General features: G+C 35.0%; 1 long non-coding RNA gene across 1 annotated transcript in view; it reads left to right on the top strand.

Annotated features, from left to right (window-relative positions):
• LOC130455776 (uncharacterized) overlaps positions 1-26,330 on the top strand; it is a 121,974-nt gene extending 95,644 nt beyond the window's left edge. The window contains exon 5 of the long non-coding RNA XR_008913880.1: positions 292-26,330. This is a non-coding gene — a long non-coding RNA (uncharacterized LOC130455776). The remainder of the gene's footprint in view (positions 1-291) is intronic.
• The last annotated feature ends 1,661 nt before the right edge of the window (positions 26,331-27,991 follow it).

Below are 27,991 nucleotides of genomic sequence, written 5' to 3'. Positions count from 1 at the left end.
AAATGCTTACAGATTCACAGATGAAAAAAGTCTCTGACCTGAGAAAGAGGATGATATTTGAAGATTAATTTATTTGGAATATATACTTGTACAAGAAATGTGTTGATATGCATGAGAAATTAAGAGCACAGAAAACTCTAAAGGCATGTAAGCTTTTCTGGGATTTGCTATTTCATATTTATCCAAATAGAGGCTACATTTCCTTAAATGTAGCTTATGTAAAATTTTAGCATGGCTTAATAATTGGTGTATATTTCTAATGTATACCTATATGTACATTTCTTTTCAAAGAGATTCTATTTGAAGGAGGGATGTTGTAGCCTCTACTCAAGCCCATGTCGCAATGCCAACTGTTGGAGAGCCATTAGTAAAATTCAAGGTCAGTTGGAATTTTGGTCATCCCCACTGTCTAGCAGCAGCATGTCGTGATGGACAAAGAGCTGTCTTTAGACTCAGAAAGACATGGGTTCAAGTGATTCCCCTCACACATCCTGAATTTCTGATCCCAGGTAATTCACTTAACTTTTTACTATTTCAAGAAGCTCTCTAAGACTTTCATAGATAGAGAAGGTACAGATCTCTGTTGGTTAAAGAAGTTTCTCTCTCAGAGCTCTCTACACTGATGATGTCATCAATCTGGTCCAAACCTCCTACCCACAAGTACTACTCTCTTTAATCTCTTCCTTTAACTGCTGTTTTAACATATTTTTACAACTTGGTCATTTATAAATAATTACTTCTAAGATAAAACTTTGCTTGCAAAAGGAATTGATACAGCTAATGCATAAAGATGAATAAGCATGGGCAACTACTCAATGATCTCTCATAAATGTTTTTTGGAGGAGTTCAGTATTTAAAATGTATTTATTTTTGCCATTATAATTATTAATATTATTATTATTTAGATTGTCATATAAATGTGTAAAGTGATTTATAGTTATTAATTTTCCTTTCAAATTCTACAAAGGAGGGATGCAACTGTTGAATTGTCCCCCCCCCCTCTCTGTTTTTCAATAGATATTTAAGTTGAAACTCAAACTGATTCTGTTTTCCCTCTCAGAGGTTAACTAAGCAAGTCAGTGAGAGGAAAAACTTAAAGCTCACAGTTCTGGGCTCCTTTGTACATAATTCATTGATGAGGTCACTGGCTTACACTTTTCTGCATGAGCTGAGATTCTAAGTCAAATCCTTAAAAGTATTTTATTCTTATATCTATTTTCTTCCGTAAAGTCCTGCTCCAATGACTTGCTATAGAATTGAGGTAACACTGAGTTCTCAGAGCCTATTCCTTTGGAACGTAAGCAGATTTTACTGTAGTAAAAAAGCTTTAGGTATATGTCCTGGCTGTGTCTACTTTCCCAGGACCAGTCTAGTTATAAATGGAGAGTCTCAACCCAAACTAAGTAAAGTAATCTACTTGGTGATGGACCAATTCTTTGACTTTCGCAGCCTAAATAAAAAAGGGAAGCACAAAAATCATCCTCTGTATTGTTATAACACCCTTCCTCTTCTGCAGAGATGGTGACAAAGTAGCAATGGCAGAAATGTTCCCAGAGGGAACATAGAATCATGAAGTTTTAAAGCCACCTCTAAATATTAACCTACTCAATACTATGTATGTGATACCCTCATCCAAAGACCAACCACATATACTCCTAGGGGAAAGAATTGATAAACATCTGCAATAGATATGATACTAGAGGTATTGAAGTGTAAAAATCTCACTATTTTAAGCACAAATTAAATTTGAAGACAAAAAAGAAGTTGCCACTAACTGGAAAGATAGCTAGCAGGTTCTCTTTAGAGAGGAGAATGAAATTCCTTTCACATCGAGTCCACTGTTAACAAGAAACACTATTTCATGGAGCATCTCACCACCTTGGGTGACAATGCTCATGATAATTATCTACAGAAAGACCACCAGGAAAATAATTGAAATTTATATAGCAATATTTATTGTAGAGAATGAAAAATTAAAATCTATAAAGAACTTAATGAAACCTAGCAAATTAAATCAACTTATACTTTGATACCATAAGTGACCATAAGGTGTGGTAACTAGATAACTGGACTTATAGTTTAGAAGACCTGAGTTCAAATCCTGACTCTGATACCCCTAGGCAAGCCATTTAATTTCTCAGTGCCCCAGGCAGCTCTCTAAGACTATAAGTTTCAAAGAAAGTACTGATCTTCATCGATAGAGACTGCTTCCTTACTGAGAGTTCTCTTTGCCAATGAAATCATAGATAACTACAATTTCATTATATATATTGATATTAAATAAACTTCAATGCAAAGTTGGGCATAAGTAAAGTTAGCAGAAAGAATATTGGCAAATATGTTTCAAGAGTCAGGAATAAGGGAGACCAAGCATATCACATTGATAAACTATTAAAAAAAAGAATCAGGCATACATAAAAATGTAAAATTACATCAGACAAGTGGTTGTATTTTAACAGATAAGAAATAAATTATTATTGATGTGGGTGTAATTATGAATCAGCTATTTGTGTACAGTTGAGCCATCAGTTTATTAGAGCAAAGATTAGCAGTAACACAGAAATGGAAGTAAGAATAAAAATATAAAATATATGATAAATATTTAAAACAACCATAACCAGAAATATTTAAATATTACACATGCTGAAAAATGGGAAATGGTTAAAGGAAAGGACATTGACACTAATTATTACAAATTCTAACAGATGTTTAACATATATAAAATGGTCTTGACATCATGTAAACATGGGTTACAATCCCATATTTGATGTATAACAATAGCTTGTTCTTGGGCAAGTTATAATATCACAGTACCCTAGGCAATTTTCTGAGGTTATAAATCACAAAATAGTTACCTATTACATTGGTAGAGGCAGTTGCTACTACTAATAAAAAATAATGATAATAGTAGCTAGCATGTATAAAACATTAGAATATTTGTAAATCCCTGTATATATGTCATCCTGTTTCCCCATGGGGGTTTTCCTATGCCATTTCCAGTCCAAGTTCCCTACATAGTTAATTTTCATAATTTATGAAATAAAAAAAATGTATACCTCACCTTAGTCAACAAATACCTTATTTATTTGACAAGAGGAGAAACCTTGTAGCCAATAGGAGCTTCAGTTTCAAATATAAACTAATTTGTAAAGTCTTACAGAGTAGAATGGTGGAAATTTGTGAGTAGTATTTCCTCATAAAAGAGAGAATTAAGGAGAAAGGAAAACAATATAGAGAAAGCTTGGTGAGTGATCCAACTAAGCAAAATCATCCTGAGGGCATTTAAGTATGAAACTTGGAGGAAAACAGATGAAAGATAAAAATCTATATGTATTTTTTCAATGATTTTTCATAAGAAACTTTTTTTTTACCATCAAGAATAGCAATGATAGTTTTATCACACAATCTCAGTTGTGCATGAAGAAGAAATGACTTTGAAGAAAATAAAGATGGGAACAGTAGCTTTACTAGTCTAAGAATACAACAGAGAGGTTTGTGCTATAGAACACACAAGTTTGAGGGAGTTAAAGAAGTGGTTCTTGACACATCTAAAGGATGCTAAAGGAACAGGGAGAATCTTAAACCATATTATTATCCCAAAGAATAGACTCAGGGAATTTCAATTATTCACTCAAATGGTAACTTTAATAAAATTGTAAAAAAACTGAGAATGATCTCCCTGTGAAATGAAGGTATACAATATCCTAGATCAGGGAACTTGCAAGAAATAAAACATGTTTTGCAAGTAACATTCCATTATAGAACCCATGGTTGACTATAATTTGTATAATCTGATCACTCTAAGAATTTTGGGGGTTATCTATAAAAAAGCATTCTATTCAATAGATCTTATTCCACAAGGTGTTTTGTATGAAGACAACAAAATTATGCAAGCTTCCTTGAAAAATATGTCAGTCAACAAATATTTCTTAAATACCTACATATAAAGTATATACAGAGTAGATGAAAAGTAATCTAAGAGGGAAGACATTGGAGGAAGAAAGGGCATAACAAAGATGTCTTGCAGAAGGTGAGTTATGAGATATGATTTGAGGGAAACCAGAGAAATGAGGAGTTGAAAAAAGGAGAACTTTTGAAGTATGAAGACAACCAGTGAAAAGGGCATGGAGATACTCAGATTGAGGAATAGAAAGAAAGCCAGAGTTGATGGAGTGTAGAAAACACAGAGGCAAATAAAGTTTAAAAAGACAAAAAGGTAAGAAATGGCTAGGTTGTAAAGAGCTTTTAAAGACAGAAAAATTTCTATTTGATGCTAGAGATAATTGGGAGCCAATGGATTTTATTGAGTAGGGGAGGTGATGGTCAATTCTGTGCTTCAGGAAGACCAGTTTGGCAGCTGAGTGGAGAATAGATTAGAGTGGAGAGAGGTTTGTGGCAGAGAGACCAAAAACCAATAGGCTATTGCAGTAATCCAAACATAAAGTATTGAGGGCCTTCACCAGTGTGGCAGCTAAACTAAGAGAGGGGGATTTTTATGAGGGATATTACAGAGGTAGAAATGAAAAGCCTGGGCAACAGATTGAAAATGAATGATATGAATGGAAAATGATCAATTTCTTCTAATGACCCCAAATTTTCCCTTGAAAGAAAGATGATCTCCCCCCCCCCCTAAATCCTCATTTTCTGTTTTAGAATTGATTCTAAGTATCTATTCCAAGGCAGAACAGTAAGGGCTAGGCATCTGGGGTTAAGTGATTTACCCAGGTTCACAAAGGAAGTATTTAAGGTCAAACTTGAACCCAGGACCTCCTATCTCCAGGCTGGGGCTCTAGTCTCTGAGCCAGCTAGCTACCCCAAGGACTTGTCTTTTTTAAAATGTCAAGAGTCTTTTAGAGATATTGTATGGTTATGAGTCATTGAATATTATGACTAAAGAACTGAAGTTGATGATCACATAAAGAAAAATTAAGAGGCATCTTGTGGACATGAACAGGCCATAAAGCATTATAGACAAAAAATTACAAAGGAAGAGCTATACAAATGATATCATCAAAGAAATTCATGAAGGAAATGGAAAATGGGCAAGGGTGAGGGATAATCAATAGGAAGTTTGCACATTCCATCGGTTTTCCTGCAATGTGAGAACTAAAGAAAGACCACTAGCATGATGGGTAGATACTCTCCCGAAAACTTATGAGAAAGCATAGATGAGTCTCAAAGAAAGGAGAAATATGCCTGTTTTTTTATTTAATTATAGAAGGAAATAACCATATTCTTGAGAACATGGATTCATTTGAGTATTTGAGATTTGTTTTTACTATTTCCTTTCAATCCCAACATGTCTAGTTCTATTTCCAATCGACAATGAAGTGAACAAACCTTATTCTTTACTTGATGAGAATTGACTGTACTGATCTATACAGAATACATGTTATTCCAATTAATTCACAGAGGCATGAAAAAGAATATACACTATGAGTTGATGTAAGGAAATGCAGATTTATTTTATGACAAATTCATGGCTAATTAAAATAGGATTTTTAAAACAAAGTGTTTCTATCTTATTCTCATGTTTTGGAATATTATTCTACAGCATGGTATTGGTTTTGGTTGGAAATGTCTTCTTAATAATCCTAAAGAGTGATTCATAGGTATTTATGTGTGTAATACTTCTCAGACACAAGTGGTAATTTCTTGCATGAATTCCTCAGTGTTTCAGTGGGAGAAAAGAATGATTTCTCTTTTAAAAAATGAATTTTAAAGTCCCCCTTTGAGTACTGTAAAGCCATTCATAGCTTCTTAAAGTTATAAAATATCATTATTTATATGATAACTTGCCCTTATAAATAGGTTGCATTATAATGTATAGTTCAGTTAATTCTGACAAGAGTTTCAGTTTAAAGGTGAGAGAGCATGTTTGATTTTAGTTCCAGATGTGTCATTTCTTTTGAGAAGCATGAAGTGACAAAGAAGTGAAGATGAAGAATAGCTAAATCAGAAGTAAAATAATAAGAATATTTTGAGAGTTAGGTTGGCATTTAGATGGCAACAAGAAAAAATTAACTCTACAAAGTTAAAAGTGAGAAAAGTAAATAAACAACTCATTCAATGAAGGGGAAAAACAGTGGTTTATTTGACTCTTTAATAGTTCATGTTTCTATAAAAAGTCTTAAAATCTCATCTGATCCTCACTACAACTCTGTGAAATAATTAGTGTAATTGTTATCATCCTCATTTTATATGAGGCTATATTATCTGTCCAGATGAGAAGATAGGAATAGAGAAATTAATATCTAAGAATGTATATTAAGAAGTGGCAAAGTTAGGACTTACACCTCAGGCCATTCTGAGTCCTAGCACACTCCATTATAGTACATTTCTTCCTTTGGTCTCAGTAGGGGAATTAGGGATTAATAATTTTGAATTTATGCATAATATGTGATATTTGTGTGTGTCTGTGAGAAAAGAAAACCAATAGCATCTGAAAGTTAAAACAAAGTGAAAGGCCATTTTCACATTAGGAATTTTAAAATCTTTTCATAAAGTTTTGCTGAATTCTATTTTATGTATTTTGGAAGATTTGAGATCTAGAACAAAATATCACCTGGATCATGGTTTATATATGTTGAACAGACAATAAGCTCACTATGATCCTTTGTCCCCAAAGAGGGTGCTACTAACTAGTAATAATTCAAGCACATTATTTTTGAAACACTGATTCCAATAGTTACTTAGTTTTTTCCCCTATTTACAAAAGAAGCAATTCATTTTGTAGGACATTTCGAAGTGGCAAATGGAGGTGTGCAAAAGGTATTGCAAAACTTAATATTTAGGAAAGAGGGAAACAAAAAGAAATAATATTCATATGTCCGGGAGGTTTTTAAACTATATACCATTATGTACCTTTTCATGGTTTGCATAAAATTTTGAAAGTACAAGGCTGAATAAATTTGTGAATGTATTACAAAGGGAAAAGAATTGATTCCAAATTACAATGAAATTTCACTTATTGTTTGAGTATATGTGGAATGATAATGCCACTCTTACCTATGAGAATAGAGAATGTGATCTCATTCTTCTTAAGCCAAAATGAAAGCCCCTAGTGACTAATGGGAGGTACACTCCAAAAAACCTTTCCCCCTTTCCCAAAACTTACTGTAAAATGGTGGAAATAGGTAAAGTCTTAAGGCCAAAATTTCCTTTTGTGTGCCAAGCATATATCAAAATGTATTTTAAAATATATTAAGCCTCATGGGATAAAGTATTTATACCATATATCATTCAATCATTCTTTTTTTTTTCTTATTTAATTAATAGATGAATAGACACAGAGAAATTTAGGGCTCAATGCTATCTCTAGAGATCTTCCAGTACAGTGTTATCAAACTCAAATAGAAAGTGATCCCTGTGGGCTGCATATTGCCTTAGAAAACCACAAATTAGCATTATCTGTGCTGAGTTGTATTTTTATTTGTTTCACCAAGAATGTTACATTTGCATTTTATTTTGATTTAGGCCATGGTCCAGAGATCAAATTTGACATCTAGGTTTGGGGCCATCCCAGCACTTTCAGATAGGTTCAATTAAAAAATGTTAAGGTAAATTTGAAGGTATCATAGTGTTAAATTTTTATTGGTTATGCTGAATATTTAAATTGGTGGTTGGCAGGGATTTTATTACTAAATTCCAAAATGAGTTATTCAAGTAAAATGGAATTTATGGTAGTTTTATTTAAAATAGAGGGAAGATATTAAGGAATGAGAGAGAGAGAGAGAAAACTTCAGATTCCTCTGAGCCAGGTAGAGATTCTAAGGCCCTACTCAGGGAAAAGGAGTCTCAAGATGATGGGCTTTTTTCAGAGGGTCACACCTCCAGAAAGGCAAGGAAACTAAGTCAGCCTTTCACTTACCACTGTGATTATCTAAAAGGAAAACATTCTGAGGTCTCCTGCATGAACTCCTCCAGTGTCAAGTTCCATAGCCAAGTCTGAGTGTCTGTCTTCCAGTCTCTCCTCAAGTATCTGTCTTCCCTTCAGCTCCGAGGGACTAACCCTTCACTCCAAGCCCAGGTGACTAATTCTGCAGTCTGTTTGTCTTAATGAGAATGCATAAATGACAATGAGCATTTTTGATGCTATTATGTGTTGATCATATCTATAAAATGCTCTGAGATGTCTTCCTAGTGTACAGAATTTCTTACATTTTATAAATAATGCTTCTTTGTTAACTAGGAGAGTAGACTGATTTCATTCTTCTTAAATTAACCAAAAATGAGAGTACTTAACACCTGTCTCTATAAGAATTTTTGTTAGTTTCATCCATTCTTTTAATTTTTCAAAGTTTTAACTTCAACTAAAAATAAAAAAAAAATTAAGTTGAAATTAAAACCCAAGAGACATCATCTTCATTGGCAAGAAGAAAGGACCTGTAGGCCTTATCCTAATAAGTAAGCCACTAGCTGGTATGCTACTTAGTAAATGACTGATGCAATAAATGATGGTCTAGGGATCTTTAAGAATGAGTGCTCCTTCAGAATTCCTGGGTCACCTGGATTAATGACTTGACAATTTCTTTTATTCTATGGCAATGTATTTCAGTGGTAAGCATACTATCAATATCTACTTTTAATCTTTGTTATGTTTCAAATTTTTATCTTGCTTTCCATATCCATAAAAATAATCCTGGGACAGATATCAGGCACCCCAATTGATTCACTCTAAGAGTTGGGGTTTGTTCAAAGAATATTGGTAGACAATTGTCAGCTGTTAAACAGCTTAAATGAGAGGAGAGAGGAAAGATTAAGATCCATTGGCACCTTGACAAATGTATCTTTTCCCTCATTTCTAACTATATCCTGCTGCAGAGGGCTATGGGAATGCCCTCATTCTTTAGTGTTCGATTGTCTTTTGTATAAACTATATGGTTTTGCCTTTTGGAATTTGGCACCTTGAAACTAGATGCAAAGAACAATTTATCTCTTGCCTGGAAAAAAATAAGCAAAAAATTCTGAATGTTTCCTTATCCAACAGATCAGGAACACCCTTCTATTTTCATTTACTAGCCCTCCTGACATAGTGCTATGTACAATTTAGACTAAGCAAATGATGATGATGATGATTCTTAGACTTATCTAATTAGAGAACATTAGAACTAGAAGGGACCTTAAAGGTCATGGTGCTTTGAACATAGTAGCACTGTAACAAATGGTTATTTAATGAATTAACTAGTCTAACCTACTTATTTTATAGATGAGGAAACTGAGACCCAAAGTCACAGTTTCTTAAATACAGTTTGAGGGTTAAAAACTTTTAACTGGCTTCTAGGCCAGTGTTTTTTTCCAGTATATCCCATTGCCTTCTTTAGACTTCATTAGTGGAAGCAGTGAATTTGTTAATTTCCCCCACTTTCTATGATGTATATGGATGACAGCTTTATGTTTGTTTCCCAGATTGCATTTCAAGGAACTAAAAAAGAATGTGAAACTTGAATGAAGCAGGATGGGTTAAAAGAAGATCAGTTATCCTTATCTTTATTCCCAATCTCTACAGCCTGCATTAGCCCAAGGGGACTTCCCTAATTTTTCCCAATTTTCCTTGCAGACACAATATTTAGTGGCTAAGTCATTGTGGAGCTTTCAGAAGGTGTGGTAATCATTCTTGTTAAACCAGTTCAAAGTTGACTGGAGCCCCAACCCTTTAGCCCCTGCACATGATTGTAACTACTATACTAATCAATGGGACTTTTGTGTGCAAAAGGGCAGAAGGAAATTTTTGTGTTAGAGAAGCCTGCATGGAAACTCCCTTGATTTTTCTAGTGGCTGAGTAAGAAAACATTATACACATAAAGCACTACACACATTGTGGACTCTGCCTAAGCATCATTTAGCTAAATTGAAGAATTTATTTTGTTGGGGGAAAAACATAACCAGGTATTTTTCTGATAATGACAATTGTCAGCAGGCATCAAATACAATAATACTCAGTTTTCTCAGTAAAATCCAGTAATATACTCAGAAATGTCATATTCCTAAAAGATTTGAGTCCACTTCTTTAGATTATTGTTTTAAAAAGAGACTTTACCAAATATGTATAAGATAAAATTGTCTGAAAAAATTGTAATTGTCCCTTGTTCTATTTTTTCATTGCTATTGATGTTTTGAGTTTTAAAACCAATCCACACCTCTCAATCTTGCCAGACTTGGCTAATGACATTTTTTGAGGTAGCATCAAAAATATATTTTATTCAATCCAACTCTAGTGACTTGGCAAATATAATTCCTTCTTGGTCTATTGTCATTGACTATTTTTGTCTTTATTTTGCAGTATTTTTACACTTTTGAATGATAGACAATATAAGTACCTGAAGCTCATAAACAATTGCAGTTTTTTTGTCATTGTATTTCCATCACCTATTTTTTTTTGTACAATATTTGGCACATAGTATGAGCCTAGTAAATATTTTTTGACTCATTGATTGTATCATTTTTAGTCTTTGATTCAATTGATACTTCCTATCTAATATGGTACTTCTGACTTTACCTTTATTTAACTTCATTCAAATTTGTATCTTTTTCATCTTCAAGAGATCTCAATTGCTGTTGAGTCAGTGACAGCAACTCTATAGTTAGAGCTATAACTAGTGTTCTTTATATCTGAGGCAAGCTGCATGAAAATTATGCCTAAGTCAATGTTTTAGGAGAAATTAATTCATGGGAAGAGGGTGGAAACTGCTATCCCCAGTCCCATTTGCAGAGCATATGAAGCCATCTTTCTGCAAAGAGAGGAGGAATTCATCTTTTGGATAGTAGCTAGGGGGAAATAGGGTATGCCATCTGATAATTTCCTAGGTTAACACATTTTTCCTGATAACTAGGTACTAAACTAAGCCATTTCTTCATGACCGAAGTAGTATATGTGCTATTAGTGTTCTCTAAATTTTGGTGCTTTTTGACAGATCCTCGGCTACATCACACCAGTTATGGATCATTTATAACTTCCATCCTCCTTGTTTGGGCCACGTTCAGGCCAGAGAATACTTCTATGTGCTATGATCGTAGCAATTGCAATTTATGTTCATCCAAATGAAACTGTTTCAAAATTTCAAACTTATTACTGACATAATGTAGTATGAAGGCCTGCATTTTTCTCTCATAACTTTTTTGAAAAATAAATTGAAATGATTAAAAAAAAAACTCTTACCTTCCATCTTAGAATCAATACTATGTATTCTAAGGCAGAAGGAGGGTAAGGACTAGGCAGTGTGGATTAAGTGACTTGCTCAGGGTCACACAGCTAGGAAGTATCTGAGGCCAGATTTGAACCTAGGACCTCCCATCTCTGGGCCTGACTCTCAATCTACTGAGCTACCCGATTGCCACCCAAAATAATTGTTTTAAGAAACCAGCCCCTATTAATGCCTTTATTTCATGTCTTTTTGTGACGGTGAGGTGATTCAAGGTTCTTGAAGTTAATGCCAGCAGAACACATACTCTGATTGGTTCAAAGAAAATGTAAAGACTTTAAATACAGGCCTGGTTACTGATTTGTATGTCTATCATGGAGGATCATCCTAGTTAAAGTCAGAGAAAATCATCACCAGGTTAGCTTTATGGTGATAGAAATTTCAGCTCAACAACTCTTGATGACTTGCCAGCAAGACATAGGTTGTGGTTTGTGCCAGTGGAAAGAGTGGCCACATCAATAAAGTCATAGGTCTTTACAGCATGAAGGGAAATCATTGATGAAACCAATTGAGATTAATAGCAAGGCTGCCATATTGTATGCATGTATTAAGTGATTGGATGAAACATATATTTCTGTAGAAAGGAAGAAAGGAAACCAAAAGGAAGATCCCATAATTAAGTAAGCTCTGAACAATTTCACTCATAGATGACATCTTGACTATACAATAACACTCCATCATGAATAGACCTTCCTACAAGATTGAAAATTATGTTGAAAATAATGATCTGGCTTTTCTTCCCCTTTGTATGTCACTGACATTTACCTGAAGATACAATCTGAAGTATTCATTAACAAACATATCTCAGGCCACTGACAATATTCTCAAAATGGATCTTCTGGATATTCCCAATGTTTATTTGAATGTTTTAGGAACAGTCTGATAATGGAGCAGAATATAACTAAGTGTTCTATTTGTAGGTAGATTTTTCTTTCATTAAAATGAATTTATATTGTATTTTATTTTTACAACACTATTCTTAATTTTCACATCATCTTCATTTGTGAATAGATCCTACCTCTATCTTTTGCCATAAAGAATTGCAATAACAGAAAGAGGGAAAAAAAGCCATAAAACTAATCAATATATCAACCGAGAGTGAAAGAAGATGTAATGTTCCACACCCAAAGCACCCCATTCCTGCAAAGAGAGGGAGAAAAAAGTACATTTTCTCTTCTCTTTTTACAGGCAAGGGAATGCGGTGAAGGGAATATGCATCAATATAATGCCTACGATGTGTCAGGGACTGTACTAAGTGCTATATAAATATTATGTCATTTGATCCTCACAATAATTCTGTGAGGTAGGTACTGTTATTATTCCATTTTACAGCTGGAGAGTGAGTCAGAGGTTAAGTGATTTCCCAGGGTCATAGCTAGTCTTTGTCTAAGGCTGCATTTGAACCTAGGTCTTCTTAGTTTGATTCCATCTCCCTACTCTATCACCCAGCTGGTTATAACCTGGTCATTATCAATTTTCTCAGGATTAAAGAAGGAAATCCAAAAGGGTGACAGTATCACAAGTAAAGTGTGCTAAAAAACTTTGAAGATAGCAATAGGAAAATAGCATATTTATCATTGTGGTTTTCCAGTATGAAAATGTGCCTTAGTGCTTCAGACACTTATTGCCTGTGTGACCCTGGACAAGTCACTTAACCTCTTTGCCTCATCAATAAAATGGAGATAATAACAGCTCTTACCTTCCAGGATTGTTGTGCTATGAAATGAGGTAACTTCTGTCAAGTGTTTAGCACAGTTCGTGGCATATAGTAGGAACTCTATAGATGTTAGCTTATTTTTATCATTAAATTAAGATCTCACTATATCTGTCTAGTAGGGGTACCCATATACTTTTGAGGTAGTTGAATTTATATCAGACTTTCTCTCCTCTTATTTGATTAATTGTGCAGATGACATTAAATGCTTTCTGGTATCAAAATGTTAAGAAACAGTCAAGGAATTTTGATTGTTTCTCTGTCTTTGATTCACCTTCACTTTTCTGTTTTCTTGTCAATAATGCATAGTTCTAGATTCTTTGCATGGTATTACAAAGCACTGACTACAGTTAGGACTTAAAAATCGATCAATAGTTATGGATATTAATCATTGGATTAGGATGAGTCATAGCACTGAGGCTATGTAAATTCCAAATGCATTTTGACAAGCTAGTGAGATAGATTTTCCTAGTACTCAAGGGATTCTTTCTTTGTAAATTGTAAAAAACCAAATTTGTAAAATTAAAAAAAAGTGTGCCACTTTTGGAAGTGGCACAAAACCAGGACATGGTATTATTGAATAATATGCTGAAAACATAACTTATTTTTGTTATTGTCTTAAAACTATCTTATAAGAAATGGTAACAGAGGTCAAGCACAGCACTCAGCACCAGTATAGGCAGGAACTTTACAAGGTAACCGAAAGGGCCAATTTTCTGTGTACCATGCCAAAGACAGACTTTTAAAAGCCCCCAAAGAAACTAAAGTATTTGCTTTTTAGCAAGTACTTATCCTGACTAGGATAACTGAGTATCTTCTACCCACATTCCAGGCACAACTCTAATTTCTTCCATTGTTCTGAAAAACGTGTTGAAGACAGAATAATAATTTGGTTTGAAGTTTCTGAGACAGAGAGACCCGGAAGTGTTTGGGGACACTGTGTCTTTTCCTTGTATTTGACATTTGCAAGCTTTGCTACTATTAGTCTGTGGTATGACTTGAGAACTTCACTGAGACTACACAGGCACACAGATTCTACAATGTGCAAAAAAATCAAAAGGACAGACTTACAATAATAACTTGTTGAGGTGGTTCCGATATTGAAGAACTATAGGAATGCTTTATAGTTAGTGACTTCTGCATGATATTTGCATAGAGAGAACTTTAAAAAAGGTTACATTTCTTTTTTACTTTCATATTTACTTAGTGTTAAGGTTATATGATCTTGTTGGCAGCATAGCTGGTGCTATTTTAGTAAACTCCAAATCCATGTTCAAATGTAGTAAGATGGAAATCTTGAACTACAGCAGCAATAAAATGCATTTTCATTTTCTTTTAACGTTAAAGCTTCAGGCTGCCTTGGATGCAGTGAAGCTTGTTTTCTGCCACAACTCTCGAGTAAAGGAGGGAAGTTCTGTTTCCTAATTCCAGAAATTTTTTCCTCCTTTGGATTAAATGCATTTCTGACCATGTCATAAGTACTATTTAAGTGGTGGTGAGGAAATGTCAAATGGGTCTGGTTCTCCATAAAAACCTTTAGTCAATAACACAGCTTCTTTACTTTGTGTTAAAGATATATGACTTCTGTCAGTCAAGGCTATGATCTGGTAGATTTATGAAATACTAGTCTTGGCCAATGAAGTGTGAATTATACAGGCATATATATATATATATATATATGTGTATGTGTGTGTGTGTGTGTGTGTGTGTGTGTGTGTGTGTGTGTGTATAATCTGAGACATCTCCCAGATTCATCCTAATAATGTATGCTACAAAGTTAGCTTATATGGAACTTTCGTATAAAAGGAGCAATTGCTCCCTCTCCATTTTTCTTTTTTTCCACTTAATACCCTTTTTATATTTAACTTTGAGAAGATGCTAGAAGAAATGAAAGACAAATTAATCAATCAGTAGGTATATATTGAATGTACACTCAACAGAAAGTTTTTTATATGAGGAGGTAGATAACACTACAAATCATTCCATTTAAATAGATTTTTTGTTTGGGGTTTTTTTCATCATATTTTTGGGGGGGTCAGCTTAACATGGGAGATAAGATGATTGTGCTTGAAATCAGAAAGATCTGAGTTCAAATACCATCTCGGATGATTATTGGCTATGAAATATCGCAATATCTATGTGCCACAATTTCTTCATCTGTAGAATGGGCTCCTCATACATAGAAGAACTCCTTCATAAGGTTATTGGGAGGACTAAATGATATGATGAATAGAAAGCATTTTGTAAACATTAAAATGATATATAAATTTCACTTATTTTTATAAGAGGTTGTTGTGGACAAATCATGGGGTATAGAGTTAGAAAGACATGGATTTCAGTACCACCTTAGATACATTGTGAGATCTTAGCCTTTCTCTGCCTCAGTTTCTTCATCTGTAAAATGAGGAACTAATAGTACTCTTCTCTTAGGAAAATTGTGAGGATTGAAAGAAATAATAAATTTGAAGTACTTTGCAAGCCTTAAGGCACTGAACTTTTAATGTTTAATTATCAGCTTTTATTGTTTTTGAAGCACCTAATTATTTATACAGTCATAGTGTGATATAAAAAGTTAAACGATTGCTAACATATAGTCACTCTGGAATTAAAAAAAGAAATGACTGACACATATAAGCTAACTATATGTAGTTCAGAGAAGTGGACTTTGCATCAAAAAAAGTGACACACAATTTCTCCATTAGAACTGGCATCTTGTCTTCAGAGGCAGCAAGTGAACAGTGGCAAATATGCTGGGAGCAAGCCTCCGTCTGGTTCATAATAGGACTCCCTGATGAAATTTCCCAGATCACATAAGTGCTAGTCCTGCTTATGTAGGCCTGCTATAGAGGAATTCCCATAGCTCTCAGTCCAATGGAGTCAGTTCAATACAATTAATTCCACAGACATGTACTGGGCATCAGTTCTCTGCAAGACAATGTACTAGGTGTTAAGGGGAACATGACAATGGAGAAGGCCTTGATTTCATGCTACTGACAATCTAATAAGGAGAAAGAGGTGAATGAGATAGGGGTACACAGAATCATAAGTAGAATGAGTACCAGAGGCACAAAGTAAGAAAAGACTTCACATTAAATAGCTCAAGTAGAGTTCAAGTAGAAATCTCAAACTATTAGTCACTTCACCAGTGCTGCTAAGCATCTGAATGGACTGATCAATTTGACAAAAAAGTTACTTTGGGATTAATTCTACCATGGTGAATATGTCTATAGTCTCAGACTTCATAAATCTGGTGTACCATTAGTTAGACAATGGAACTTACTTCATGAATTGATTCATTCCTCCAAAGCATGGCTTCTTAACCTTTATTTATTTATTTAATACTGTGTATTGGTTCCAAGGCAGAAAAGTGATAAGGGCTAGGCAATGGAGGTTAAATGACTTGCCCAGGATCACATAGCTGGGAACTGTCTCAGGCCAGATTTGAACGTAGGATCCCCCATTTCTGGACCTGGCTTTCAATCCACTGATCCACCTAGGTGTCCCCTTAACCTTTTTTATATCATGGATTTCACTGGCAATCTGTCTGTTAGAGTCTATGGATCCATTTTCAGAATAAATGCATAAAACAAAATTATTCTTGTTCAGTCATGTCCAACTCTTTGTAACCCCATTTCAGGTTTTCTTGGCAAACATACTAGAGTGGGTTGCCATGTCCTTCTTCAGCTCATTTATCAGATGAGGAAACTGAGGAACACAAACAAGGGCAAGTGACTTACAGGGTTACAAAGCTAGTAAATGCCCATGGTCAGATTTGAATTTGTATTTTCCTGAATCCAGGTCCAGCACTCTATCCACTGTACCACCTAGCTGCCCCATGAAACAAAATACATGGGATTCTTAAAAGAAACCAATGTATTAAAATACAGCTGCCAAAATTTTTTTATTTTAATCATAAAAATTTTAAAGCTTACAACCCCTAGATTAAGAACTCTTGCTCCCCACTATGTACTTGGTCATCCAGTAATCCTGGTGTCCTTGCTACTTCTCTCACAGGATACTCCATATCCCCCAGGGAACATTTTTACTGATTGCCCTCATGCTTAAAATGCTTTCGTATATCATCTCTACCTTATGAATTCTCTACTTTCCCAACTTAGCTACAACCCCACCTTTTGGGAGACACCTTTTCCAATCCTCCTTAATCTTAATGACTCCCTTCTCAGACCACTCACCCCAGCCTCTACAACATCCCCTCAACTAAATTTATCTCCTCATAGATCTTGTTTGCTAATAGTAATTTACACATTTTCTCCCTCATTAGACTGATTTCTACAGTTAGGAACTGCTTTTTGCTCCCCCCCCCCCCCCACATTGGTATTGCCAGGCCTTAACAGTGCTGGGCACATATTAGACATTTAATAAATATCAGTTTTCTGACTGATTGACTGTAAAAAAATCTTTGTACCTCCCTGCTCAGAGTCATGACAAGAATATTATACATTAGATCCTCAAATATCTAATAATCACATTTTACATGTACAGTGCCATGCTCAATTGAATATTTGGTTATGCCTATGAAATATGTTGATATCTTCCTAGTAAAGGAGGAATGATGAGAACTGTAACTTGAGTGCTATTACAGTATATATACAAATTCCTTTACACTTGTACAAAGTAGCTTGTAGTATTAGCTCTGCCACTGACCAATTATATGATTTTGGTCAAATGTTTCACCATTCTAGGCCTTAGTTCTCTCGTTCATATAATAAAAACCAATGTTTATACAGTGTTTTAACATTTGCAAGTGCATTGTATACATGTTATCTCATTGGGGCCTTAAACAACTTTGTGAGGTAGGCACTAAAGCTATTAACAGGAAACAGATTTGAGAAGCATTGTGACTTTCTCATGATCACACATATACACACTGCACATGCGTATGCACACGTGCACACGCACACACACACACACACACACAAGGTATTAGAAACCATTCGATCAAAAACACATTTAAAGTACCTATTACATTATGCTGAGATTTGAATGCAGTTCTCCTAAATTCCAGAGTCAGAACTTTATGTTCTATGCCATGATTCTTAAATTCTCTAACTGCTATGCTTTTATCTTTATCTCTGTTTTTCCACTTGTACATAGTGAAGGGTAGGCAGTTCTAAGTATACAAAAAGCATTTCAATGAATATGTTACAATCTGTGTAATTCAAAGGAATACAGGGCTTGGAATCTTTTAATATGGATAATAATCCCTTACATTTACTTAGCTCTTTAAGGTTTTCAGAGCTTTCCCTACATTTTATCATTTCATCTTTATAATTTCTCTGTGAGGTATAGGTTATTTTTTAAAAAAACTTTATACATGAAGAACTGAGGGAAAAATGTGGAATGACTTGTCCAGGGTCATATAGCTACTAAGTATCACTGGCAGGATTCAAACTCACAACTTTCTCACTCCAAATCTACTTCTTTAGCCGCTTCCTACTATGCCTCTCTAACTCCTATTGATCAACACCTTCTCTGAAGCAAGGAATAAAGAGTCCTTTAAATGACTCTAAGTTTTTAAATTTTGTGTATCATGATATACTTGACTGGCAATGGAAGCTTATGAAATTAAGGGCAAATGAGAGAATATCTGCAAATGAAAGGGAATAATAAGTTCTGAAACAAGAGTAATCTTCCTATCTGTATTGTGTCAATTATGAAAAACAATAATAGTAATAAAACCCACCCAGAATTTGTTCAGCCCTCAATGACCACATCCTCTATTTTATACATAAACTGTTTCTATATTCAAAGGCTTTTAAACAACTTTGATTAATTGTCGTTTGCTAATATGTTCTCAAATAATTACTACAAAGCCTTTATTAAATAAGCAGAACTGCCTTTAGTCTTTGTGAATATCTCCTGGTTTAATATTCATCTCTTTTCTTTTTTGCAATTTTGGGAATGATGGAGATCAAGCTTATGCTTTGAATAGTCCAAATTCATACACCTGGGGGAAAAAGATAGGAATTCTGTCTTCCTTGTCCAGCAACCACTTTTACCCACTATAGGAGCATAGCAGAAGGGCTCTCTTCTCAGACTGGTAAGATGAAACTATTCTTAGGTCTATGAATGATTGCAGCTGGTTTTGAGAACTAATAATATGTTTTATTGTATTTTTTCCACAAGTTTTTCAAATGGTAACCTTAACCTAAAACATCAATGAATGGAAATTAAATCCTTTGGAAGCTTACCCAGCATTTGGTGAAATAAAAGGGAAAAAATAATTTTAAATGCATAATATAGAAGTATTGGGGATGGTATGTTGGTCCAGAAGGGAAGTATAAGGCAGAAAAACAGCAAGAGCTGGGCAGTGGTGAAGTGACTTGCCCAGGATCACACAACTACAAAGTATCTGAGGCCAGATTTGAATCTAGTACTTCTGTCTCTAGGCCTGGCCTTTAATTTACTGAGCCACCTAGGTGCCACCTCTATTACTAAATCTTTAAAGGACTTAACTTTATTTCTGCTTTTACTTAAAGAGGAGAGTCTTATATTGGCCATGGGAAATGTACCCAAGTCAGCGACTACAGACTTTTCTTTACTGACCATTTTTTACAGACAAAACAGCAACAATTTATACCAAATGAGTAAGGGAAGAGGCAAATGGAAAGATACAGTGGATGATAAAAAGATAACACTTTACTGTAACAGATGCTTCATTTTATGATGGAAGTGGGGAAGTCGAATGCTGCAGGTGCTGGGCTGACATTAGCTCTGTGGAGAATCATTAGAGCCTCCTCAGAGATCTAGGTTTACTCTGTGTTTAATCAGCCACAGTCAGAAGAAATGGCTTCATTTCAGCTTGATGAGAGCCAGATTACAAAAGGAAGATAGATGGCCAATAAGGTTCATCACTATAAGCATATTGTCTTAATTTGAAGGAACAGCCTGGCATCTTGTGCTAAGGAAGAAGTAAAATGCAATCTGACTACTATCAAGACCCAGTTATTCTAAGTCTCAGTGTACCCTGTAATAAAAAGTGCTCATGTGTTCTTTTAATTAATATTTTATGAAAACTGTGAACTACACAGTGCTAGCCAAGGCACTTAAGAGATCTCACTGTTTCAGGTTAAGGGCAGTGGAGCTGCCCAACTTAAAATCTTGATTTTTTTTTTTTCCCATCAGAGGCATTTTAGAAAAGGGCGGATCTAAATATCTAAAAACATTTACGAAGTTTGGCTGTCCTGTAAATGTGCTTGACTTTTCTTGTTCTCTCTCTCTGTCTTTCCATGCAATTTGGTTGAATTTGTTCTTTCCCTTTTCCCCTTGATTAGGGAGCCTCTTGTTTTCAGTAGCTTCTTTGCTGTTTTCCTTTTGTCATTAAATTCTCTGGGTCTTGAAAATTCCCATGGGACATAAAGTATACATTCACTTTAGGCCTAACTGGGTTTTCTGGTTTTCCCAAAACATCAGAAAAATGATTTTCAGCTTTTGGAGGAGCAATAAGATACATTTGATCTCAGTATCTTTGCCAGACACCTCTTACTTGAACTAAGAGCAGATAATGACTAGTTTGGGTAATTACAAACAAGTGGATGTTTCTAAACAATTTGCTATGTGTCACATCCATGTTTTCAGTCAATCCCTTGAGGCCCCGCACAAAGAGCTCTGACTTTCCCCCCAATAACTATTTTCCAGATGCACTGAAACAACATCAAGTGACCCAGTTCCCCCCTGAGAGGTTTATAAAGGAGCATTTATAGAGAGACTTACTGAGTGAGACAGAGATTCTTGCCTGGCAGCTTAGTCCTAGATAATCTCACATGAACACAGTATTGAATCTTACTTTTCCTAAGGCATATTGAGTACGATTTTTAGAAAACGATATGCTAAACACTCCTGAAGTGGAGAAGAGATTTAAGCAGCTTAACAATTGGTAGAAATATTATCATCCTCCATCAGGGTAATAGTATCCAGTCATTCCCCACCCACAGGCACTCATGCAGGCAGACTCGATTTAGGCTTAAGAAGGTACAAACAACTTTCTGGAAGTGTGTGGTCCTGAAAGCATTTAAGCATTTCCAACTCAGGTGAACTGATTTATCTTTTGCATATAATCTAAACATTAGCCACCTGGTTTGAGGGCTGAATAGAATAAAAACCAAAACACAATCTCACTAATAATAATAGTGAATGTGCTGTTAAGAAACATTCCAAACTTTGCCTACACAACAGACCTTTATGCAGATGCAAAGGAAAGGGGGAATAAAAGAGAAAAACCCATCATTTCTAGATACAAGGCATCTCCGCTATTTATAAGGATACAAACCCTCACCAATTTCATCCCTGGGATCTCGGATTTGAACCCATTTCTTTTGCCTAGGTCATAGAGGCATGATGTTTCTAGAGGGAAACAACATGTGGCCTTATATTCATCCATACTAAAAGGGTTACCAGGTCCTACCAATGATGGGCATCAGGCATCATGTTGAAATCTGGCAAGATGGTTGCATAATTCATCCACAACACATCTGCTATGTGTGGACAGCATTCAGTAGAATAGATTTCCCCCCAACACACACACACACAACAAGCAACATGCCAAAGTCTTGATGTGAAAAGTACTTAATGTTCTACAGTGTGTCAATCACTTGATGGTTGCCAGTGCGAAATGAACATCCTTTACAGGATGGCTTCCATTATTACTGGCACTAAAACCTACTGAAATAATCCTGTTGAGGTGAAACACATGAAAGAAAATGTGAACACATGTGAGAGGCTCTTCCTCATTACATATCTTGGACTACTTAGCAGTGATGCTCTCTTTAGCAGCCCATTACACATGGAGAATGTTCCACTTCTAACATCACTGCCTAATGGATCAAACTTTTACACAGTTAAGAAATACAAATCTCTCTTTTGCTGCGAAAGCTCAGAAGTAATACCAGTAAGAATATTTTCTCTGGCCCAAATTTTGGAATTCATTATATCTGTAATTTTGGAGGATCATTTAAATGGATTAAAATGAGGCTTCCCACAAAAAATATGACTCAAAAGAGCATGCAATCTGGCAGTTCCAATGATGAATGCAGATTCTTCTCTTGACTGTGGTGGTAGTAGGGTAATAGTCCAAAATCCATATACTACATGTTACTCTTAAATCCTGCAAATTATCTGCTTATGGTTAAAAGCACGAGTTTCATTACCCTTATCTTAACATCAATAACCACCAATGTTGTTATTGGTCACAAAATTATCCACTTCCGCCGATTTCCAATCCACTGACAATTTTGGGGTAGTTTGAATTAAGTGGAGTGGACAAGGGGAAATAGTCTATTTCCTCTGCCTCTTGTGCAGTTAATCTCCAATTCTAGATATTGCTACATCATCCCTTCCAAAGAAATCTTTATTTTGAGGTTAAAGAATACTGCCAAGAAAGATGTTATACGTTTTGTTTTAAGAATGCTTCAATCCAAAGATAAAATAAAAAAAAAAGTTTTCCTCGGTTAGAAGAGGCTTTATTTTTCTCTACATATTACTCAGTTTCACCAGCTAACACAATATATTTCTAATCTATATGGGCGACAAGAATATTGAATGTGTGTGCAAACAAAGCTATCAGGTAGGTAATAAAGTACTGAATGTGAGGCAGGGCTTAACCAAGGTCAACCTGACACCAGGTTCTTTACCTTTTGTTCAACACTCTGAGCACTTATCTCCACCCTCCTTTCCCTCCCCCCCAAAAAGTAACTCAACTATTGACAATTCCAGATTTTGCTTAAGCCTGCTCCTGATAGCTGAGTGAGTAAACTTATTGCCAGGAGTCTTCTGATGATCTGGTTCACTCCAGAAGTTGCACTTCGGCTCCAGCATTTCATTATTGAGTTTGTTCATGTTCATTTGGAGACCTCAAATTGTGCTACCTCTCCTCCCATGAAACTCTTGGACTACTTAAGTAGTTGTGCTAGCCTTTAGAAATGAATCACTAGCTTTATCAACATGAAAAAGGACCTTCTGAACAATAGATTTATTTCAGTAAGGGTTTTATTTGGTGCAATTTAAACTATTAAAATATAACTTCTGGGGCAAATATTTCCAAAAGGAGATGTTCACAAGCATATGAAGAAAAAAACCCCTAAGGTAGATGCTAAAATGATACCAAGATTTTGGAATCATTATTTTTTTGGTAGAAACACCCAGATTTTTTCCTGCTTTAATGGAAGAAGACTACCATAAGGATACATCAGTATATATAGCCTCTCTTATGGGTACAGCACTAGTGTATATAGAAGATCACATAGGCTGCAAGGCAGGGGGAAGGGGTAGATGTAACCCCTATGACTGTAATAGTCATTTTAGGAAAATTGGAGCACTTTCCCCCTCGCCTTCAGCAAATGGCAGTGCTTTGGGAAATAGAACTTTTTCCTTTTTAAGCTCCTATCTAGAGAATAATTATGATGACTTAGTTTTTTTTCTTTTCTTTGCAATGGCTTATGTTGACAGGCATCTGTGAACATCCTCCTGAGAGTCAGAAAGGTACCTAAGAGAAGAGTGAGTCATGAGCCTCTGAAGGAAATCCAGGTTGGCACATTGCACCTCTATGCTCTTCCCCCTGGGCCATAAGCTCAACAGGAACATGAGATTCATGTAAGCAAAGTTTGATAAGAATGTGAAGGCCTCCACACTTGAAAACACTTGTGTGTTGACACGACTACTAACCTTCCAAAGATATTAAAGAGGGAGATTTTAGTTTTAAGTCAATCACTTTGGCTACAGCTGCCACTTTAGTTTTTAACATCTCTATTTCTTTTTCTAGTCCAGTTAAGTGTTACCTTATTTCTTTGCTAGGAACAAGGGAAACAGGACTAGTAATTTATGGCTCCTATTAATATGGTAGGCTGGATGTGTTGACAATACGTCGATAATTATATCTGGCAGGACCCTAACAGCAGGGTAAGGGTCTCCATCGAATGACTTATTTTAACACAAGACAGATATGCCTGACCTGAGTTTTATGACAGATGTCAAATATATCGAAGTGTGGTGTGAAGAAGATCATCTTATTGGCAAAGTAATGAAAGACCACTGGAAAGATTAATGTTAACTCTGATTCCTGTTGTTTCTTGTTTCTTTCTGCAGGTGTTAGAGTAAATATAAGGTTCTCTGCTCTGGGCTGATGGTGATTTGGAAGTGAAGACATAGGTAAATACTCTCAGTTACTATAAAAGCCACATTTCCTTGTGGGTTTGAAAAATGCCACCAAAAAAGCAGAGGCTGGTAAGGAGGGAGCAAAGAAGACAGGATGCTTCTTTACTTATATCCCAAGATGTTTCCATCAGTAGTAGCATAGGTTTGATTAGAGTGTGGCATCATCTTTTTTTCAAAGTGATTACTTAATTCCTTAAAAATAATTAGAGGGTTCTAATGAAAAAAAAAATTCACTGTTGCACAAATATATTTTCCTTCTAAACAAAAGCCTTTCTTCCTTTCACTCAATCAATGAAAAACTCACAAGAATTCATTCATTCTGTGTTCCACAGCAGGCATAAACTGTTTAAAATAATCAGAACCAAAGAGAATGTACATTTCCAGAGAATAAAGTGAAAACACAGTTCAGGACAATGACACCTGCAAATGGAAAGCTATATGGTTAAGGAAAAGCAATGACTTCTTATAATGTGACCTTCTATCAAAAGGCTAGGATAAGAGAGAGGGAGAGAATAATGTTTTCAGAATTATTTTCAAGGACAATTAGTAATGGTAGGGAACAGATTTTGATTTTTTCTCATTTTCCTTTAAAATTTCATTCTCTGTGATTATTCTTGTAGAAAGTTTGAGGTCCTTTAAAAATGCTTCAAAAGTGGAAAAGACACCTACTTTACCTTTGTCCTCTCTTATTTGTTTATTTGTATGGAGTTCTCTTAGTGAGTTAGGGATATGAAGGAAGGACTCAACCTTTGTGATTCAGAGCCTGTTTACTTCTATTAGGCCAGCAAATCTTCTTTCTTTCCTAGCTCTACAGTACTTTTGTACTCACAGAGAGGACCTGCCTTCAGAAAAGGGAAATGGGACGTGAAATGTTTTCCTAGGTTCAGTGCTCTTAAACAGCAGCTTAGGTGGTTAAATGCTGCTTCTGTGAGAGAGTAAGCACAGGTGTCCCTATAAGGAAAAAAGAGGGGATCTGTTTTTATACAAAAGGGCATGTTTGAAATATGAACCAAAAAAGGAATTGCTTTTTGCAACAGGCCCCAGCTTTTACTGAGGTCTTGAGGATTGGTTATTCCTTTAGGGAGCAGACGGGTCATTGTGTACATGTTATCTTTTAAACCAGTTCTGTATGCCAGAGGTCAAAAAAGAGGAAATTTGTCTTCAGAAAATTTATGATCTTTTATTAATCAGAGATAAGAGCAAATAATTTTGCTAATAAGCAAATATTTCATAGACTCATAGTTTTTGCATTCTTCTTGAATACCCCCTCTGCTTTATTTGCCTCTGAATTTTTGTGCATGCTCTGCAAAAAGGAAAATTCATATTTCTTGAAATAAAAGGAGAAAACTCAGGTTCAGCTCTTTGAAAATAAACTTCAGGATGCCATATATGTATGTGTTTTCCACATTTAAGAAAATAATACTTCCTATTCTATCCTCTACTTTAAAATTGACTGATTATGATCAGAAGAATAAACTTGCATATATATACATCTATCTGTATGTTATATATACATTATATGGACATATACATGGGTACATATAAGTATATGCATGAATATATGAGTATATGATAAACACACAGGCACTATCAGGGAAAATTCCCTGATATTTAAGTTACCAAAGCTTAAAACTTCAGTATAAATTATATGTGTTTATGTTAGAACATATATAAATGCATACATATTACACATGCACACATGTCCATTAACATATACATACATGTGTATTATACATCCATGCACATCCATACAGACAGATACACACAAAGTTGATTTTTGGAAATAATGCATTTATTGTTCCTACACTATATTTTCTCTACTAAAGTCTTCCTCTGAAGACTATGTGCCTTCATCCTGACAAGGAGATGACTTTGAGTTTTCAAGTCAAAGATTATATATACAATAGAAAATTCAACTGAGCTGGACAGCTCTAAATCCAGGTCATTATGGATAGTTGGCATTTATATATTAATTTAAGCTTTAGAAAGCATTTAAAATACAATATTTACTTTAGCTTCCCAATGACATTATGAGGTAGAATCATAGGATTGATGATTCAAACTGGTAGGAAACTTAAAGATAATCAAGTCCAACTTTTTCATATGAGAAAATTGAGGTTTCAAGAGGTTAAATGTCTGACTCAAGGTCATACAGCTAGCAAGCAAGAGTCACAAGTGAGATTTGAATCTATACCTTCCTGACTTCATGTCTAGCACTCTGTTTCCTGTACATTTTAGTTCTCAACATTATGAGGTTTTTTTGGGGGGGGGGGAGGAAGAGGAATAAAGGGAGGGGAAATGTGTTGGATTAACCATAAATTTAACTAGGTCACATAGGTTGCGGCAGTCTATAGTAGGAAGATTGCTACCCAGTTGCTACTTATTTTAGTATTTAATTCTTCATGATCATTAGGTGCTAAGCTCAAATGTTTCTATGTTTCTGAAGGACTGTAAGGACTCTCAATATTCTCTAAATACCCTGCTCTGGGAATAAAGTCTTGTCACTTCACCCCATTATATATAGCTCTGACAGGAATTAATGGCACGGACAGATTGTTTCTCAAGTATGTTTCCAAAGTGATTTTTGAGCTTGGTTATTAATTGAAACAGTTACTTTTCTGTTTAGTTTTAAGCCATAGAGATAAATGCATAATTATATATATATGTGTATATATATATATATATATATATATATATTGAACATGCTCATTATAAAGTGCTTGCTTTTTTCAGAATTCTTTAGAACTGATGAATTATTCTTAATAGATCTACCAGCAAGTAGTAAAGAGGTGTGATAATTTCTTGGAGTGATCAACCTTCTAGGCACTGGGGTATTAATTAATATTCTAACTGAGGTTATTAATTAAATTTACCTAAGGCCTGAAAGAGATCATCTAATTCCAACCAACATGAATTTTTTTTCCCCTTTTGGGAATGAGTATGAAAAATCTTTTAGTCTAAAAGGAGGAAATAGTTACAACACAGTTTCGCTTTGTCAAGACCTTTGAGTTGATCCTAGGTGACATAATAATCTGTAAACAAGGAAAAAATAATATTTAGGTTCCCAGATTTTTGGAAGTTGATTATTGTTGGTCATTATTAAGCTAAAGTTCCATAGAGATCAGTCTTGGATCAATTGTTTGATATTCCATGAGGGATGATGATGATGATGATGATGATAGAATAAAAATTATTAATCAGTTTAATAAATGGCATCATGGTGATGAATGGGGATTAGGAGAATTACAAGAGAGAATACAAAGTATCTTAGAGCATATATAGATACATATATAATAGAGAGATACATAAGTAGAACACATTAAATTCTAACTATTATTAGTTGTTAGATATTGTGCTAGAGTATGATTTAAGATCAAAATTTTCTCTTTGCTACTTTGATGGATTTAGGATTTCATCCTATTAATAGTCTTTCTTCTGATTTAGGGAATAATACTGAATCCTGTCTGCAGATGCACATATTCCATAGAGGACTGACTAACTCACTAGAAATTTTAACTAAGTTGTAAGTGTTGTTATTATTGTTAACTTATTTTTATTAGTTTAAAGGGGACATTGGACTTGGAGTTAGGAAGATCTTGGTTCAAATCCCCTATGACACACTGACAGGTTGACCTTGTCCAAATAATTTAATTTCTCTGTGTTGCTTCATTTGTAAAACAAATGAATTTGATTCAGCTGCTAAGGCCCCTTTGAACACTAAACCTATGATCTCTTAATGAAGAAAAGTAAGACTCTCAGTATTCATTGGATCTCCACGGATTTCAGTCTTCTCATCTTGGTGAGGAGGGTGTGGATGCATTTGATGTTAAAGCTCATGATAGCTCTAAAATGTGGTGATTCTATAGCTTAGCATTGTAAAAATAATCATTTATTGATTTGTTACATA

This window comes from Monodelphis domestica, chromosome 1 (genome assembly GCF_027887165.1).
Source record: "Monodelphis domestica isolate mMonDom1 chromosome 1, mMonDom1.pri, whole genome shotgun sequence".
Lineage (NCBI taxonomy): Eukaryota > Metazoa > Chordata > Mammalia > Didelphimorphia > Didelphidae > Monodelphis > Monodelphis domestica.
Note: the sequence above shows the minus strand (reverse complement) of the source record. Positions and strands in the feature narration are given on the sequence as shown.